Source organism: Gallinula chloropus, assembly GCF_964237585.1.
Source record: "Gallinula chloropus genome assembly, chromosome: 31".
NCBI classification, from domain to species: Eukaryota; Metazoa; Chordata; class Aves; order Gruiformes; family Rallidae; genus Gallinula; species Gallinula chloropus.
In genome coordinates this window covers 3,315,236-3,333,270 of record NC_140116.1, presented here as the reverse complement: position 1 = coordinate 3,333,270, position 18,035 = coordinate 3,315,236, and the positions used below count along the sequence as shown (strand labels likewise).

The following is an 18,035-nucleotide window of genomic DNA, read 5'->3' as shown; positions in this document are numbered from 1 at the left end:
GAGTGCACCAAGCTAAGCTGCGTTGTGAAAAGGTCAGAAAACTTGGTAACATATCTTCATGAGACAGGCCTTTTGACGAGGACGACTTCAATCACCTGTCTCTTTACTGGGACACCCCAGGAGCGCAGTGCCAGGGGAGCAGCCCGGCCCTGCTCCAAGCGAGGCCATTGCTCAGCCCAAGGCCTGGCTCCAGGGTGAGGGACCCCACAGGGCCACAAGTATCACCTAACAGTCCAAGCAAGTGCCTCTGCCTGGAATAGGACTCACTGGGGGAGGCTGATCACTAGTCTGTCCTGGCTTATTTATGTAATGGTGGTTCTGAGTCCTGCAGCACAGAGGTCCAAGTGGCAGCAACTGGAGAAGGGGCTGCAGTTCCTCACAGCCAGTGCCATCGCTAAGACACCAGGCCACCATGACAAGTAGCTTAACTTCTGGGAACCAGGAAAGGCCACGAGTCTGGGCCACGTACAGGAGAGTCTGGGGAGGTCTGAGCCAAGGGCTGGGCTGTTGGGCAGAAGGCACAGCTACTGGAGAGGCCATAGGCCTGGGGCCCATCTGTGTCTGCACATGATGTAACTGAGAGGACAGGTCATTCAGGGCCAGTTAGTGGCTTGACTGAGCATCTAAGGAGAGGGAGAGGGCTATACAGAACACACGCACGCACACGTGCACACATATGGGATCGAAATGCCAACAACCAGAGCAGGGCTGTTGTGTACCTCTGGGGAAAGCAGAGCAAACTACAGGCAAACCGGTGCCCAAGAACAAAAAATACAGACATGCACGTTGCACATACACACCTCTGTGTGCATTTTCCCTCTAATGGTTTTTCACCCCCCTAGCCAGAGAGGCAACAAACATCAGGCCCTTTGTACTGTCCACAAGGTTCAGCCAGACTGAACATGCAGCACTTTGAAATGAGGGCATTTTAACTAAGAGACTTTCTAACAGCAGCGGCTGTTGGTGCGCTCTTAGCGGGCGGGGGCGGTGCCGGCGCTGCAGCGGGATGGGGCTGCTGGAGCAGAGCGAGGCCGCCTTCGGCTCCTCGGACCTTTACCGCGTCCTCGGCGTCCGCCGGGAGGCCTCAGCCCAGGAGATCCACCGCGGTTCCCACTGCGCCTCGCTCCGCGTCCACCCTGATTGCGCTGAGCCCGATGCGAAGGAGGAGGTGACGCGGCGGTTCCAGATCCGGGGTGAGGCGGACGCCATCCTGAGCGACGCGGAGCAGCGCGCGGTGTACGATGAGCAGGGCACGGGGGATGAGGAGGGCGAGGCCCTTCGCGGCGAGCGGGACTGGCAGGAGGACTGGCGGCTGCTCTTCAAGAAGGTCTCTCTGAAAGACACTGAAGACTTTGAAAAGAGCTATAAAAATTCTCAAGAAGAGCTGAAGCAGCGTACGTGGATTTTGAGGGGGACATGGACAGCGTAATGGAGTCTGGGCTGTGCCTGGACTATACAGACGAACCCAGAATACAGAAAATCATAGAAAACGCCATCGATTTCGGAGAAGTCCCATCCCACCGAGGCTTTGTAGAAGAGTCGAAGCAGAAAAGGGTCTCAAGGAAAAGCTGGGCAGAAAAAAGCTGGAGAGGCAGAAAAGATGAAGAACGAAGCGGGCCTCAGTGGAGAAGATGATGTGAAAGCGCTGATTCAAAGCAGAAATTGAAAAATGGAAACGGAGGACTTTTTGGCACAACTGGAAGCAAAATACAGCAACAATGCTAAAAAAGGAGGAAAGAAGAAAAAATAAATTTTTAGGGAGCTGGCTGTGTTGTGTGCTGTCTCCTCCACTTGTCAGTAACAGAGTTCCCTGAAGTGTCTCCTTCCCTTGTTATTCCTCAAATTCTTCCCTGAAATTCTGCTTTCACTGCCGTGCCTGGGAAACCAGTGCTTATCCGGATTTCCTTAGACAATTAATGCCTTGTGCTCTCTATCCGCAGTACCTCGTGTGATCCCATGGAGCAAAAAGCCCCGTGACATTTGCAGTGTTTCCTGATGTTCATTATCAGTTATTTAACATTATTTGAATTGCTTGTTGTATGCTATATAACAAAATATTGTCGATTCCCCATTATTTTTCAGTCTTTATTCTTGCTTGTAGTGTTTCTGTTGGTTGCTGATGTTCTCTTTTTGTATTCGTGTTGGGGAAAAAATGTCTCTTGAAAGAAGGGATGTTTATGCTGTGACCTTCTGTCTCTGGAATTCGTAATGGCATTAAAAGGATGCTGTTAATACAGCAAATGTTTCATTGCCACCTCTGTTACATTCATTCTGATGCAGCAGAGTTTCATTGAATGGTGAATTTGACTTATGGAGTTGCAGCAGGTACTTTGCATCTGCTAACTAACCGTCCTTTTATTTTGATGCAATTTTGCTTTATCCACTGTTGCCTGTTTTTTCACTCTTACTCCAAAGGATCAGTTTTAGTAGATAAATGCTAAATTCAGGAATGGGTTATCATTTAAGCCCACTCCCACATTTTGAGGATTTGAACATACTATTGCTGTTAAACATAGGGGGTGAAAAGTGTTGCAGCAAGGAGGGATGCAAGCGAGCTGGGGTTTTGCTGTGATCTTATTTGAGATCTGCAGGCACTCTTTGTTTCCAATGAATCGTGCTTCCACTTCCATGTCCTTCCCCCTCTTTGCAAAAATAAGGTGTTACATTCTTCTGCTAAAAGCATGAAGAAGACTTCCATCTTCTTTCTTTTCAGGCCTTCAAGTACCTGAGAGGAACATACAAACAGAAGGGGAATCAACTTTTTAAAAGGGTAGGAAATGGCAAGACAAGGGGGAATAGATTAAAACTAAAGGAAGGAAGGTTTAGATTAGATATTAGAGGGAAGTTTTTTTACAGAGAGAGTAGTGAGGTGCTGGAACAGGCTGACGAGAGGTGGTGGATTGATCAGCTCCCGTGGCAGTAAGGACAGCTACGGCTGACCACGGCCACACACTACACCAACACACTGCTCTATCCCTGCCCTGTTCAGTTCTGACTTGCAGCTGCCACTGCTCAGCCAAACCCACCCCTTTTCAGACCTGTCAAGCGCTTTGATGTCAGACAGCATATCCTTGGGAACCAAATGCCCCAGTCCTTCTGCAGAGAGGAGGAGATCTGCATCATTCAACGCCACACCAACCACCTGGTCTGGTTTCACAGCCCCCAGCTTAAAGCCCTCTCTGTCCCCATCAAATTGCCCAACACGACTGCACAGCTCCGACCAGAAAGACACTGGAAAGATGTCCCTGACAGACACGGAGAACAGTCACTCTGCTCAACGCAAGCAAGGACACAGCATGGAAAAGCAAACTGTTAGTTCTCATCCAGGCTTGTCCCTCATCTGATGTTTTAACAGCAGTTCAACCCCAGACACATTCTGCAGCACAGCTGAGTCACTCGGGGCCACACCAGTATGACCACACGAGACCCAGCAGTCGCAGCAGAGCAGAGATGCTGGAGGAAAAACACCAGGTACTGACACACTTGTAAGAAAACTGAAAAAAACCTCAAGACGGACCCCCTGAAATAGAGAGAGAGTGTGAGTGTCTGTGTGTGTGTGTCTGTGTGTGTGTGTCTGTGTGTGTGTGTCTGTGTGTGTGTGTGTGTTTGTGTGTGTTTGTGTGTGTGTCTGTGTGTGTCTGTGTGTGTGTCTGTGTGTGTGTGTGTGTCTGTGTGTGTGTGTGTCTGTGTGTGTGTGTCTCTATGTGTGTGTCTGTGTCTGTGTGTCTGTGTGTGTGTGTCTGTGTCTGTGTGTGTCTGTGTGTCTGTGTGTGTGTCTCTGTGTCTGTGTCTGTGTGTGTGTCTGTGTGTCTATGTCTGTGTCTGTGTCTGTGTGTCTGTGTGTCTCTGTGTGTGTCTGTGTGTCTCTGTGTGTGTTTGTGTGTGTGTCTGTGTTTGCGTGTCTGTGTCTCTGTGTGTGTGTCTCTGTGTGTGTGTGTGTCTGTGTGTGTGTGTGTCTGTGTGTGTCTGTCTGTGTGTGTGTGTGTCTGTGTGTGTGTGTGTCTCTGTGTCTGTGTGTGTGTGTCTGTGTCTCTGTGTGTGTGTCTCTGTGTGTCTGTGTGTGTGTCTCTGTGTGTGTGTCTGTGTGTCTGTGTGTGTGTGTCTGTCTGTGTGTGTCTGTGTGTGTGTCTCTGTGTGTCTGTGTCTGTGTGTGTAAGTCTGTGTGTGTGTATTTGTGTGTGTGTGTCTGTGTGTCTGTGTCTGTGTGTCTGTGTGTGTGTCTGAGTCTGTGTGTCTGTGTGTCTCTGTGTATGTCTGTCTCTGTGAGTCTGTGTGTGTGTGTGTGTGTCTGTGTCTGTGTCTCTGTGTGTGTGTGTGTGTCTCTGTGAGCGAGGGACAGAGAGATCCACGCTGGAGCAGGTTTGCTGAGCAGGGGGGCTTGTGACCCTGTGGAGGACAGGATGGAGTAGTCTGGGCCTGATAAATATTCTGTGATTTTATGACTGCACCCCATAGCAGTGACCCATGCTGGGGCAGCTGGGGAAGAGCTGGAGTCCACAGCATTTCCCAGCTCCTTGTGCCCAGCTCTGCCAGGTCAGAAACAAGGCTCCTTCCTGCTTTTCAAGCCCGTCCTGCTTGTCACAGCAGCTCAGTGGGTACCCAGAGCCAAGACACAAATTCCCAGTGTGCTCAGGAAAGAGCTGGGGGCCTTTGGCTATCGGGACCCGCTTGCTGGTGGTCCTTGCGAGTCTCCCCAGCCAGTCACCGCTCCCTCTCCCTCACACAGGTCTGGAAAAGGCTCCAGGCAGCTGCTTCTTCCATCACCTGAGGGAGTGGACAAGCAAAAACCTGCCTCCACCGGGCAGCTCCACCTTTGGCCATGGCACCACCCAAGTTCTGTCATCACCGGAAAGGTACCGGGGGGAAACCAAAGAGAGAACAGAAACAGCAGGAAACAGGGGGGGGGGTGGCAGGGAAAAAAATGAACATGAAACAGCAATTCAAAAGAAAAAGAAAAGAGCAGGAAGCATCAGGCAAAGAAATATGAAAACAAATCCAAAACCAAACAAGACAAGAAAAGTAGGAGGGGGCGGGCAGGGGAGGAAGTGAAAAATGAACCACACAAAACCAGAAATGAGAAGGAAACTCCTGGAAAGGGGGTTGGATGGGGAAGTGAAAAAATAGGAATAAACAGAAGGAAGGAATTAAAAAGTAAAAGGCAAAAGAAAGCGGGTGGGTAGAAAGCAAGAGTAAGGACAGGTGTGAGCAGGGAGCTGCAAGCAGAAAATAAAGGAGATGAAGAGGTGGCAAAAAGGAAAAAAAATTGGAGGTGGAAGCGGTGGGTTGAAACCCAAAGAAACAGCAGATGGAAACAGCAGGCTGGAAGAAAACTGAAAGGGTTTAAAGAAGCACAGGGCAGGAAGCAATAAAAGAGGCAGGTAGAAGGGGCAAGCTGGAATCTAAAAACCAGCAGATTAAAAAAAAAAAACAACTGAAAATTGGAAAAACAAAACCTGAGGAGACAGCAGAAGGCATCGATGACATGCGGGTGGCGTGTACCACTGGGCCCAAATATGTGTTGCTGTCTACTTGCCTGATGCTTTATGGTTTTATATATATATTTACATTATTCTTTAAATGCAGACATAGCCATATTTTTATATTTATGTTATTGTCAGGTAGGCACTCTATAGATAGCAGGGCCTGTATTGCCCTGGACAGTGTGCACTGTCCTGTCTGCACTGTGCTGTGTCACACAGTGTTCATTTCTCCATCCTATTGCTCAGTGTATTTTGTGTTGCTCCCCAGGGGACTTTCTGTTGTAGTTTCCATCATTCTGCTGCCTGTATTTTTTAGTGCTCTGTACAGTCTCTTGTGGGCACTGTCTGGTGTGATGTGTCTGACACGTGTGGTACCGCAGTGGGGGTGTTTTGTTGTTTCCTTTCACTGTTGGGGAAAAAAAATCCCAAACCAAACCAGTCCTAAAACCCCAAGGAAAGACAAGGAGAAAGGGGCGGGGAGGGAGAAGAGGAAAAAAAGAAATAACCCAAGAAAAAGGGAAGAAGGAAGAGCCAGAGGCAGGGGCTGGAAGGCAGTGCTGGAAGGAAGAAAAAATCAGAAGAAAGAGAATCAGAAAGAGCAAGAGGAAGAGGTGGGTGGGTGGAGGGTGTAAAGAGAAAAAGACAAAAGGAACGACCAGGAGAGAAGGCGGATGTGAGGGGTCGGTTGCTTATGGGTGGGTCAAACGGCTTTGTGGGGGCCCCTCGAGCAGCTCTGGGTGGCCAGGCCTCTTTGGTTGCACAGTGAGGAGAAGCTCTGTGTCGGGGAGCCTTGGATGCCCCTCCAGCAGTCTGCCCGAGGACGCTGAGAGACCCCAGAGTTCCCCAACAGCTCCGGCCATCTGCTCAAGGGGCTCCCAAAAAGCCACAGGGATGGGATTTTTGGGATCCTGGTGAGGGACACCGGTACATCGTGACATTTTTGGCCATCTGAGCAGTCCCTGCACTTTTTAAAGGCTGGAGTGACAAGGGCTTTGGTCTGACCTTCAGGCCCCTCGCCTGTTCGTCAGGACCTTTCCTTCCCCTCACAGCTCCCAAGAGCTGCTGGGGGGGGCTGAGGGCACCACCAAGCCCCTTCCCTGCTCATGAACAGCTGGGAGGCAGATGGGGTGAGGCTGAAGCAGAGCTGCCCACCGCCCAGCGCTCCTGTCTCTCTCTCAGGCTCAGCCAACCTGTGCCCTCCGCCTGGCCAGCAGCAGCAGCCCTTCCCTGCAGCCCAGGCACCCTTAGTGGGGGGGCACGCCAGGGCCCCCAGGCACCACCAGCAGCTACGGCAGCCCGCTCTGCTCTGGCATATATACACACATATACACACATTGTGAGAGTATTGGAAGGTATATGCCAGGCCCTGTGCACACTGTACACATCACCTTGTCTGTGTTGTGGGGCTTTAGTGTATTTCCCATTGGGTGTAGCCTTGCCCTGTCTGTATGTTACGGGGTGGGACTGCACTGTAAGTCCCGTGCTGTCCTCTTGCTCTCTGCAGTGCACTTTGTGTTGTATTCCAGGCGCTGCACTGCACTGGATGCTGTTGCACTGTACAATGTACAGCGCGGGTACGTCCGGAAGCGCACTGTGCACTGCACGCTGGGTGCTCTCCTGCACGCTGCAGGGCTGCCTGTCACACAGCTTGTGCCTTTTTGATCCCAGTGTTGGAAAGAGCAGTTGGAATCCAAACAGAAAGACTAAAAAAGCACGGGGCTGGAAGAAATCAGAGAGGCAGGTGGAAGAGACAGACAAAGAAGAGGTTGAGGTAGAGCAAGAAGAGGACGGGGAGAACCAGGATTCCAGAAATGAATACAGGCAAGACTATGAGGAGGAGGTGGAGGCAGAGGTAAGTGGAGGAGGAGGAGGAGGAGGATGAGACAGAGGAAGAAGTGGATGAGGAGAAAGTAGAATCCAAGAATGAACACAGGGAGGAATATGAGGAAGAGCAGGATTAGGAGGTGGATTTGGAGGAGGACCGACAATGAACAGTATGAGGAGGAGGAGGAAGAGAGACAATGAACAGTATAAGGAAGAATACTAAGGAAGAATAGAGGTAAGTGCAGTGAAAATACAAAGAGCAGAATGAGACAGAGGAAGAAGAGGTTGAGAAAGAGGAAGAAGAGGACGAGGAGAAACAAGAATCCAAAAATGAATACAGGGAGTAACATGAAGAAGAGGAGGAGGATGAGGAGGACAGAGAATGAACAGTGTGAGGAAGAATACTAAGGAAGAAAAGAGGTAAGTAGAGGAGGGTGAGGAAGAGGATGAGATGGAGGAAGATGACGACAAGGAGGAAGAAGAAAGGAGAAGGAGGTGAAGGCGGAGGAGGAAGACAGTACGAGGATGAGAATGAGACAGAGGAAGAAGAGATTGAAAAAGAAAGGAGAAAGAAGATTCCAGAAAGGAATACTGAGAAAAATATGAGTAGAAGGTGGAGGAGGATGGGTAGGAATAATAAGGAAGAATACAGGTAAGTGGAGGAAGACGAGGAGGAGGATGAGATGCAACAGCAGCACCAGAAGCAGCAGCAGCAGCAACAGCAGCAGCAGCACCAGCAGCACAAAAAGCAGCAGCAGCAGCACCAGCAGTAACAGCAGCAGCACCAGCACCAGCAGCAGCACCAGGACCAGCAGCACCAGCAACACCAGCAGCAGGACCAGCAGCACCAGCAACACCAGCAGCAGAACACGCACCGGCACCAGCAGCACCAGCAGCACCACCAGGAGTAGCACCAGGAGCACCAGCACCAGCAGTACTACCAGCAGCAGCAGCAGTAGCAGCACCAGAAGCAGCAGCAACAGCACCAACAGCACCAGCAGGAGCACCACCAGCAGCAGCAGCACCAGCAGCAACACCAGCAGCAGCACCAGCAGCACCAGCCCCAGCACCACCAGCAGCAACACCAGCAGCAGCACCAGCAGCACCAGCACCAGCAGCAGTACCAGCAGCACCAGCAACACCATCAGCTGCAGCAGCAGCAACAGCAACAGCAGCTGCAGCACCAGCAACAGCAGCACAAACAGCACCAGCACCACCAGCAACAGCAGCAACACGAGCAGCAGAACCAGCAGAACCAACAGCAGCACCAGGACCAGCAGCACCAGCAACACCATCAGCAGCACCAGCAGCACTATCAGCAGCACCAGCAGCAGCAACAGCAGCAGCAGCACCAGCAGCACAAGCAGTAGCAGCACCAGCAGCACCAGCAGCACTAGCACAAACAGCACCAGCACCAGCACCAGTAGCAGCAGCACCAGCACCAGTAGCAGCAGCACCAGCAGCAACAGCACCACCAACAGCACCAGGAGCACCAGCAGCACCAACAGCAGCACCAGGACCAGCAGCACCAGCAACACCAGCAGCACCAGCAGCAACACCACCAGGAGTAGCACCAGCAGCAGCAGCACCACCAGCAGCAGAAGCAGAACCAGAACCAGCACCAGCAGCACCAGCAGCAGCAGCAGCAAAAGAAGCACCAGCAGCACCAGCAGCACCAGAAGCACCAGAAGCACCAGCAACACCAGCAGCAGCAGCGTTTCCCTCAAGTCCTCCCAGACAGACAGGGAAGTGGCTTCTGTCCGGTCCACGGGCCATGAAGACAAGTTCACAAGGTTGAGGATTTGCTCTCCCAAACCAAGCACTCAAAATACACCCCTACCAGGCTCAGCCCAGTGTCAGCAATGACTGAGGCATCACGCCCGTGTCCCTTCCAAAGCGCACCACGCCGCAGCAAGTGACCTGGGGCCATTCCAAAGTTTCTCTTGCCCAGCCAAGGGGCTCGCTGCCTCACAGGGTCCCCGGCCCCCACCTCCCCCTGCCGTGTCCCCAGAGGTCACTGTCGCTGTGGGGCAGCTGCTGGCATCTTTTCCCAGAAACCACCTCTGTAGCAGCCCCGCTAGCAAAACCCTGCCATGCCAACCCAAAACGCAGTAAAACTCACACCCGTTAATGTCATTCCACGCTCCCAAAGATGTGCTGCTCTCCCACGGTTACCACAACCAAAGCACCAAAGTGGAAAAAGCTCTGTCCAGAAAACAACCCTGTGTGGACTGCCAAACTCTTCAGTTTCCATACCAGCCTTCAACGTGCAAAATTTCAGAGCCATCAGGCGTTAAGAACTTTACTGTGCTTTCGCTGCCTCCTGCAGATCTGTGGGCTGTGACCAAGCCCAAGTTGGTAGCCCCTGGCTGGGCTTCCTGACTGGAGCATCAGGTAACTCAAGAGCAAGTGCTTGAGCTGCTTCTCAGAACAGCAGCCTCTGTGTGTCTGTCTACCTGCAGGCAGAGCAGCAGGCTCCCAATTCTCCCGATGCTTCCGCCCCTCCGGTAACTCCCAGACCACCTCTGCCTGCCCATGGGGTTCCCCATCACCCCTCTTTGCTTCCCCCAACAGAGGGTCCCTGTGCGGCTGCCCATGGATTTGGAGGCGCCCAGCCTGAGATTCACCACCCTGTCCGTGCCACCAGCGCTCCCTCCCAGCGTGCTGCTTTCTGGCTTTGGGGATGGCGAGGTCTCCTGCGACAGCATCCCCAACTCCACCAGCTCCTTCAACCACCCCTTTGGCACCTATGAGTATGTGGCAGAGGACAGATGCCCCAAAGAACCAGTAGCTGCAGTGGGGCCGAAGGACAGTGAGGACACTGACTGTCATGTCCCTTCTTTCCCCAACAGCCTCACCAGCACCACATTCCTCATGGAGCCCTGTGACTCCCTGGGGAATGCGGTGTGCTGTGACGGCCCGCAGGAACAAGCCCTGGGACTGCACAGAGAGAACAAGGAGGCCACTGACATCACTGCCCCTGTTCCTAGCCTGACCACTGAGGCCCTCACTGTGCTCCCTGACATCTCCCACTGAGTGGCAGAGGGTAGCTGCCTGAAAGAGTAACACCTCCAAGGGAGGCATGTGGATCACTGGGGGATGGCAAGAACACCTTCCCTAATGTGCCACACCCCCCACCTTGACCACATCCCTGAAAAACCTTTCACATCTCTTAGAATATAGGGCAGAGGGTGACTACACCCTGGAGCAAGTGGCGGCGGTGATGCTGGTGGATGGCGAAAACATCCTCAATGATGTTCCCGAATGCCTGGCCAGCCCTTCCTCCTTCACCCAAATCCCCGAGTTCCTGGAGTACAGGGAGGAGGGGGACAGCCTCCAGGAAAATCTGGCAGCAGCCATCCTTTCAGACAATGACCCCCTCTGGGGGGTGGCGGCCTCCCCATTCCAGGACCCAGACGGGAAGCAGGGTGAGGCAGTGGCAGACCTCCCAACCACGCTGCCACTAAGTCCCACCCTGGAGACTTCGGAGGAGTCATCAGAGGACAGTCTGCTGGAGAGTCCCCCACAGGGCCCCCCACTGAATCCTCTGGCCAGATGACAGGCTGCTCCCCAGCACCATCCACCCTGCATGGCCCAGCTGCTCGAGGAGGCTCTGCAGAGGAACCCACGGGTGGTCCTGACCCGCTTGCCTCTTCCCATGGCTGCTGGTGCAAGACACCAGGGGCTCAGATCCAGCAAGCGGGCCAAGCGCTCTGCACCAGCTGGCACCTCTGGCACCCCAGAGACATCCATGGGGGTCAACCATCCACTCAGGAAGCGGCAGAAGATGCTGGCCAAACACTCCGGGACCCTGGCAAGAACAACCTGAGCAGGGACGGCGTGGCTGCGGGGGGAAGGTCAGCAGAAAGCGGGCACCTAAATGGCTGGCAATAGAAAGGGGTTTAGCTCGTGTCTACATCTGCTGCCTGCTCTCCCTCAAAGTTAAGAGCCGTAAAGCCACACAGCCCCAGGGAAACCCTTGTCTTTTCCAGCACCTGGGGTCTTCCCGTCACTCTTCCTTTAGCGGGAGAAATGACCCTGTATTTGGAAGTGCCCCTGCATTCACAAGTACCCTCAGTCCTCTGGCAGGTGCTCCCTATGGGCCAAAAGCCCTCTCACCCTTCACAAGCTGGCTGTCGCTCACCTGGCAGTTACTCCATCCAGGAGCCTTGCCATTTCCCTGACTTGGCCTACCGACTCAAGCCATCCCCAAAGCTGCAAACATCTGGCACAGAAGGAGAATGGAGCATCTGATCTTCCTTCCCAGTGCCTACAAGGAAAAGATAGGCCTTGCTTCTTAGGAAGAAGACGAAGAAACTCTTTGGAAGCTCGCTCCAGCCTAAACTCCAAAACTTTTACAAGACTCAGAAGGCAGAAAGCTCGCAGACAGTAAGCACAACTGACACCAGCTGCATCAAAGCAACCCAGAAACAGCAACTGCGAGGAGTACAGATTCCACAGCATCCTTCTGTGAAGACCCGTTTTGCCACAAAACAGTTAAAGAATCAAAAACCCCTTCTAGCCAAGGACAGAACTGCTGACTGCTCGGCCAGTCATCTGGGCTGGTAGGTACCATTAATCTCTTCTGCTGCTCTAGTTTGCCTTTCGGAAGAAGAAAAGGCAGCTTCAAAACCTGCAAAAAGAAATGAAACCAAGTGGAGGAGATATTTCGGCATTTAAGAGTTCCAGGAGCGTTGTCTGGTTCACTGGAAGCACCTTAAGTTACGTAGTTAGCCGATAGACCTAGACTGGGAACAAAGGCAGAGGATTCATCTGCACTTGCCTGGGTGCCTTTTGCATCGATTCCCACAACAAAATCAACCTCTGCTTCCCCAAAGGCAGGAAACAAGTCATAACCAAGCCTTGACAAGCAAATCCAACACTGTCTCCACATACACAGCCAGGAACAAAAAGCTGTCCTAGTTCTGCTCCAGCCGAGCACCACACAGCTGCCTCTCTGAGGGGGTGTGAGGGGGGAATTTGCCAGGGCTGGGGGGGTGAAATGGAAAAGAAAACCAAAACCACCCCAAACCTCGTACGTTGGTATAAGGACAGTTTACTGGACAGCAGGAGATAACAAGAACAGACTTCACAGCAAAATATCCCTCACTGGCACAGAATGCCCTGTTTGGCCAGTTTCAGGCACCTGCCCTGGCTGTGTCCCCTCCAAGCTTTCTGGGTGCCCCCCAGCCACCTTCTCCTTAGCAGGCCAGCGTGAACAACAGAAAAGTCCTTGACTGCTGGGCAACAACTAAAACCAGCAGTGTGGTATCAGCACTGCTCTAATCCCAACTCCCAAACACGGCGTTACACCGGATGCTGGAAAGAACATTCTCTCTATCCCAGCTGAAACCAGGACAAAGGCCTTTCTCTCCACTGCTCCCCAAAACACCATCCAACCCAGAACTGACCAAGAGCCGTAACCACCATCTGCACCTTTCTACAGCATCTGCATTTGGAGACATCACTTCTTCTTCAACGGGACCGAGGACTTCCACCAACGTTCACAAGTTCCCTTTCCTTGAACGTTTGGATTGATCAGCTCCCGTGGCAGTAAGGACAGCTACGGCTGACCACGGCCACACACTACACCAACACACTGCTCTATCCCTGCCCTGTTCAGTTCTGACTTACAGCTGCCACTGCTCAGCCAAACCCACCCCTTTTCAGACCGTCAAGCGCTTTGATATCAGACAGCATATCCTTGGGAACCAAATGCCCCAGCCCTTCTGCAGAGAGGAGGAGATCTGCATCATTCAACGCCACACCAACCACCTGGTCTGGTTTCACAGCCCCCAGCTTAAAGCCCTCTCTGTCCCCATCAAATTGCCCAACATGACTGCACAGGTCTGACCACAAAGACGCTGGAAAGATGTCCCTGACAGACATGGAGAACAGTCACTCTGCTCAACGCAAGCAAGGACACAGCACGGAAAAGAAAACTGTTAGTTCTCATCCAGGCTTGTCCCTCATCTGATGTTTTAACAGCAGTTTGAGCCCAGACACATTCTGCAGCACAGCTGAGTCACTTGGGGCCAAACCAGGATATGTTTGTGTGTGTGTGTGTGTGTGTGTGTGTGTCTGTGCGTCTGTCTCTGTGTGTGTGTCCGTCTGTCTGTCTGTGCGTGCACAAAGACTCAGTAACAGAAAGGGGTCAGCCCTTCCTACAGCCCTTTCAGCTAGAAATGGCCTTATCCCCACTGAGCTCCTTGGGGGCGTAAAGATAACTTGCCAGGCAGCAGTTACATCCTGCTGCGTCGGCTGTCAAGTATTCCTGCTGAACGAGACAGCCAGCAGACTGGGGTACAAAAGACAACGCTCCCACGGAAAGACAGCTTCACAGACAGATGCACAAGACAGCTGGATGGACCACGACCTTGCCCAGACACGTGGCTCTCTTGGAGGAAGAACCCCGCCGAGAGGCACCTTCATGGCTGGCAACAGAAAGGGGGTCAGCTCATGTGTACCTCGGCTTTGTTCTTTCCTTCCAAGCAAGAACCAAAGAGCCACAGAGCAGGAGAAATGACCCTGGCTCTGGAACATTCCCAGCTACGGACATTCCCAGCTACACTGAGTCCTCTGGCAATTGCCACCCATGGGCCAGAAGCCCTCTCAGCCCTCCTGGACCCGGCTCTCGCTCACCTGGCACTCATTCTCCATGGACCACAAGTGCACCAGACCTACCGACTGCCCAGAAAGGAGTCACACTGTGCCACAAGGGACACTGCCCAGCCTGCAGCAGACATATTAGACTCTGCGGGGGAGAACTTTGTTCATGCAGCTCCTCAAGTGTCACAGTCCCTTTGTGTCAATGTTTTCTGCCTCCAGGCTGTGAACAACTTCAGCAACGGAACCAGCTACACCAAAAGGCTACAGAAAAATGCAGAAGCATCTGCAGCAGCTTGTTTTAGTCACCCTAAAAGAATTCTAGTTTCCTACTTGTAGCTTAGAATATGATTTTGATGTTAAAGGAGTTACAGCAGCTCTGAGAATATAAAGCACGTTCGGGCCATTAGCAATTGGTAACTAGGACGGTGTGTGCCTTGATCTCTGTGGGAAGCTTTATGGGCTCTATATTAAAACAGAGGGTACTGGCTATGACTTTCAGGAAAGAACATAAATATGCTGAGCATTACCCTCCATTCTTTATATTCAAAGGAATCAATAAAGCTAACCAATGATTTCTTTTAGAATAAGGATATAGGTGAGACAACTGAAAGTCAATCTGTACTTCAAGAAACAAAGCCTGAGCCACACAGTAAACCCCTACACCGCTGTCAATTTGGTCCCATTATCTCCCCCCACAAATGACCTTCATCACCTGAGGAAGAAGTTGTGGTCCCATAAATACAGCCAGCTCACTAGTAGCCACCCGCTGACCAAGGAAGGAACAGGGATCAGATGGTGCTGGGAACTAAGGAGCACGTTCTCCAGGTCTCCCATCACAGCTCTGATCTTGGTTTGGAGTTTTCCCTTCAGCCAACTCTTGGATTAAACCCCATCCTACAATTCTCTGGGAACAGGTGACATGGCACAAAGACACAGGCGGAGACTTCACCAAGACTACTGACCGAACACCAGGCAAGGGTCTTCCTACAGCGACTGTCCTCTTCAGAGCATGAACTCATCCTCCCACCATCGATGGCTCCTCTCAGGTTCTCACACAGCCAGAGGCAGAGAGCAGACAACCAGCAGCAGCTGAAGGCCAAGCACTGAAAGGGAATAAATGACACCGAGAATGTCAGGTTTCACAGCACTGAATCACCCCAACAGCAACCTGCTCCTAGGACAAAAGGAAAACACTTGGCAAGAAGGGAGATGTGAAGACTGGAAAGGAAATATATTCTAAACACATCTGGTATTTGTTCTTCCCTGATCGAATACAGTACCTAAGCTCACTGACTGGGAGCTGTTTGGATATCAGAGAAGTGAACTGGGGCATCACTCATTTTATAGCAAAGTTCATTAGTGCCTGTTGTAGTTTTGCGTGGCTGGGTTCAGGTGGAGAAGGGGGGCTGCAGGGGGGGCTGCTGCAAGAAGCAGCCAGAAGCTCTCTGCAGGCTCCACGGAGCAAACACCACCCGGCTCAAGGCTGGAGTCACTGCTGACCAAGGCTGAGCCCATCAGTGATGGTCAGGGTTCCTCTGGGAATCACTCGTAGGAGGGAAAAACCCACAAGCAGCTGCTTTGTGCCCCCAGAAAAAGGGAGTGAGAAGATGTAAGAAACTGTGCAGACACCAAAGCTAGGGAAGGGGGGAAGCACCCCAGGTGCTGGAGAGAATGAAGCCCCTGCAGCCCCTGCAGAAACCCATGGTGGAGTGGGTGTCCCCCCACAGCCCAGGGAAAAGGCCCAGACCCCACCTGCAGCCCGTGGAGAGGCCCCACGCTGGAGCAGGGGCAGACAGACAGGAGCTGCTGTGACACACGCTGCAGCCAGCCCCTGCCAGCACTTGCAGCCCACAGAGAGAGACAGAGACACAGAGATGAGCGAGGGACAGAGAGATCCACGCTGGAGCAGGTTTGCTGAGCAGGGGGGCTTGTGACCCTGTGGAGGACAGGATGGAGTAGTCTGGGCCTGATAAATATTCTGTGATTTTATGACTGCACCCCATAGCAGTGACCCATGCTGGGGCAGCTGGGGAAGAGCTGGAGTCCACAGCATTTCCCAGCTCCTTGTGCCCAGCTCTGCCAGGTCAGAAACAAGGCTCCTTCCTGCTTTTCAAGCCCGTCCTGCTTGTCACAGCAGCTCAGTGGGTACCCAGAGCCAAGACACAAATTCCCAGCGTGCTCAGGAAAGAGCTGGGGGCCTTTGGCCATCGGGACCCGCTTGCTGGTGGTCCTTGCGAGTCTCCCCAGCCAGTCACCGCTCCCTCTCCCTCACACAGGTCTGGAAAAGGCTCCAGGCAGCTGCTTCTTCCATCCCACGGGGAAGTGGACAAGCAAAAACCTGCCTCCACCGGGCAGCTCCACCTTTGGCCACGGCACCACCCAAGTTCTGTCATCACCGGAAAGGTACCGGGGGGAAACCAAAGAGAGAACAGAAACAGCAGGAAACGGGGGGGGGGGGGTGGCAGGGAAAAAAATGAACATGAAACAGCAATTCAAAAGAAAAAGAAAAGAGCAGGAAGCATCAGGCAAAGAAATATGAAAACAAATCCAAAACCAAACAAGACAAGAAAAGTAGGAGGGGGCGGGCAGGGGAGGAATTGAAAAATGAACCACACAAAACCAGAAATGAGAAGGAAACTCCTGGAAAGGGGGTTGGATGGGGAAGTGAAAAAATAGGAATAAACAGAAGGAAGGAATTAAAAAGTAAAAGGCAAAAGAAAGCGGGTGGGTAGAAAGCAAGAGTAAGGACAGGTGTGAGCAGGGAGCTGCAAGCAGAAAATAAAGGAGATGAAGAGGTGGCAAAAAGGAAAAAAAATTGGAGGTGGAAGCGGTGGGTTGAAACCCAAAGAAACAGCAGATGGAAACAGCAGGCTGGAAGAAAACTAAAAGGGTTTAAAGAAGCACAGGGCAGGAAGCAATAAAAGAGGCAGGTGGAAGGGGCAAGCTGGAATCTAAAAACCAGCAGATTAAAAAAAAAAAACAACTGAAAATTGGAAAAACAAAACCTGAGGAGACAGCAGAAGGCATCGATGACATGCGGGTGGCGTGTACCACTGGGCCCAAATATGTGTTGCTGTCTAATTGCCTGATGCTTCCTGGTTTTATATATATATTTATATCACTCTTTAAATATAGCAGCCCTTCCCTGCAGCCCGGGCACTCTTAGTGGGGGGCACCCCAGGGCCCCCAGGCAGCACCAGCAGCTACAGCAGCCACCGTTTGTGCCATAGGGACCCATAAGGACCAACAGAAACAGGTAGAGACCCACAGAGACCCACAGCGACCCATAGAGACCTACAGAGACCCACAGGGACCCATAGGGACACATAGAAACCCACAGGGACCTACACGGACCTACAGAGATTCATAGAGACCCATAGAGACCTATAGAGACTCATAGAGACCCATAGGGACCCACAGGGATCCACAGACACCCATAGAGATCTATAGAGTCCCAGAGGGACCCATAGAGACTGACAGAGACCTCAAGGAAGCCGTAGAGACCAAAACAGACACAGAGGGATACATAGAGACTCACAGAGACCCATATGGACCCATAGAGACCCACTGGGACCCACAGGGACCTATAGAGACCCATAGAAACTCAGAAGGACACATAGAGACCCACAGTGAATCACAAAGACCCATAGAGGACCACAGAGACCCACAGAGATCTATAGGAACCCGTAGACAAATATAGAGACCCACAGGGACACATAGATACACCTAGAGACTTACAGGGACCCATAGAGTCCTATAGGGACCCAGAGGGACGCATATGGACCCATATCGACATGTAAGGACCCATAGAACCCCACAGAGACCAAAAGAGGTCCATAAGGAGCCATAGAGGCCCATAGACACCCACAGAGTTCCACAGGGACACATAGGGACCCATAGAGACCCACAGACACTCATGGAGACTCACAGAGACGCATAGTGACCCACAGAGACGCACAGGGATTCATAGAGACCCATCGGGACAAATAGGGAACCATAGGGACTCATAGAGATCCATAGAGAACCATGGTGACCCATAGGGAACCACAGAGAACCATAGAGCCCCATAGAGACCCAAATGGACCAACAGAGACCCAAAGGGACCCATAGAGAGCCATAGAG

At 52.2% G+C, this 18,035-nt stretch overlaps 1 pseudogene across 1 annotated transcript; it reads left to right on the top strand.

The window, feature by feature from the left end:
* The first annotated feature begins 1,006 nt into the window (after window positions 1-1,006).
* On the top strand, window positions 1,007-1,750 carry LOC311202634 (dnaJ homolog subfamily C member 9-like; annotated as a pseudogene). The gene has a single exon. The product of its transcript is annotated as a dnaJ homolog subfamily C member 9-like (transcript).
* Window positions 1,751-18,035: the final 16,285 nt, after the last annotated feature.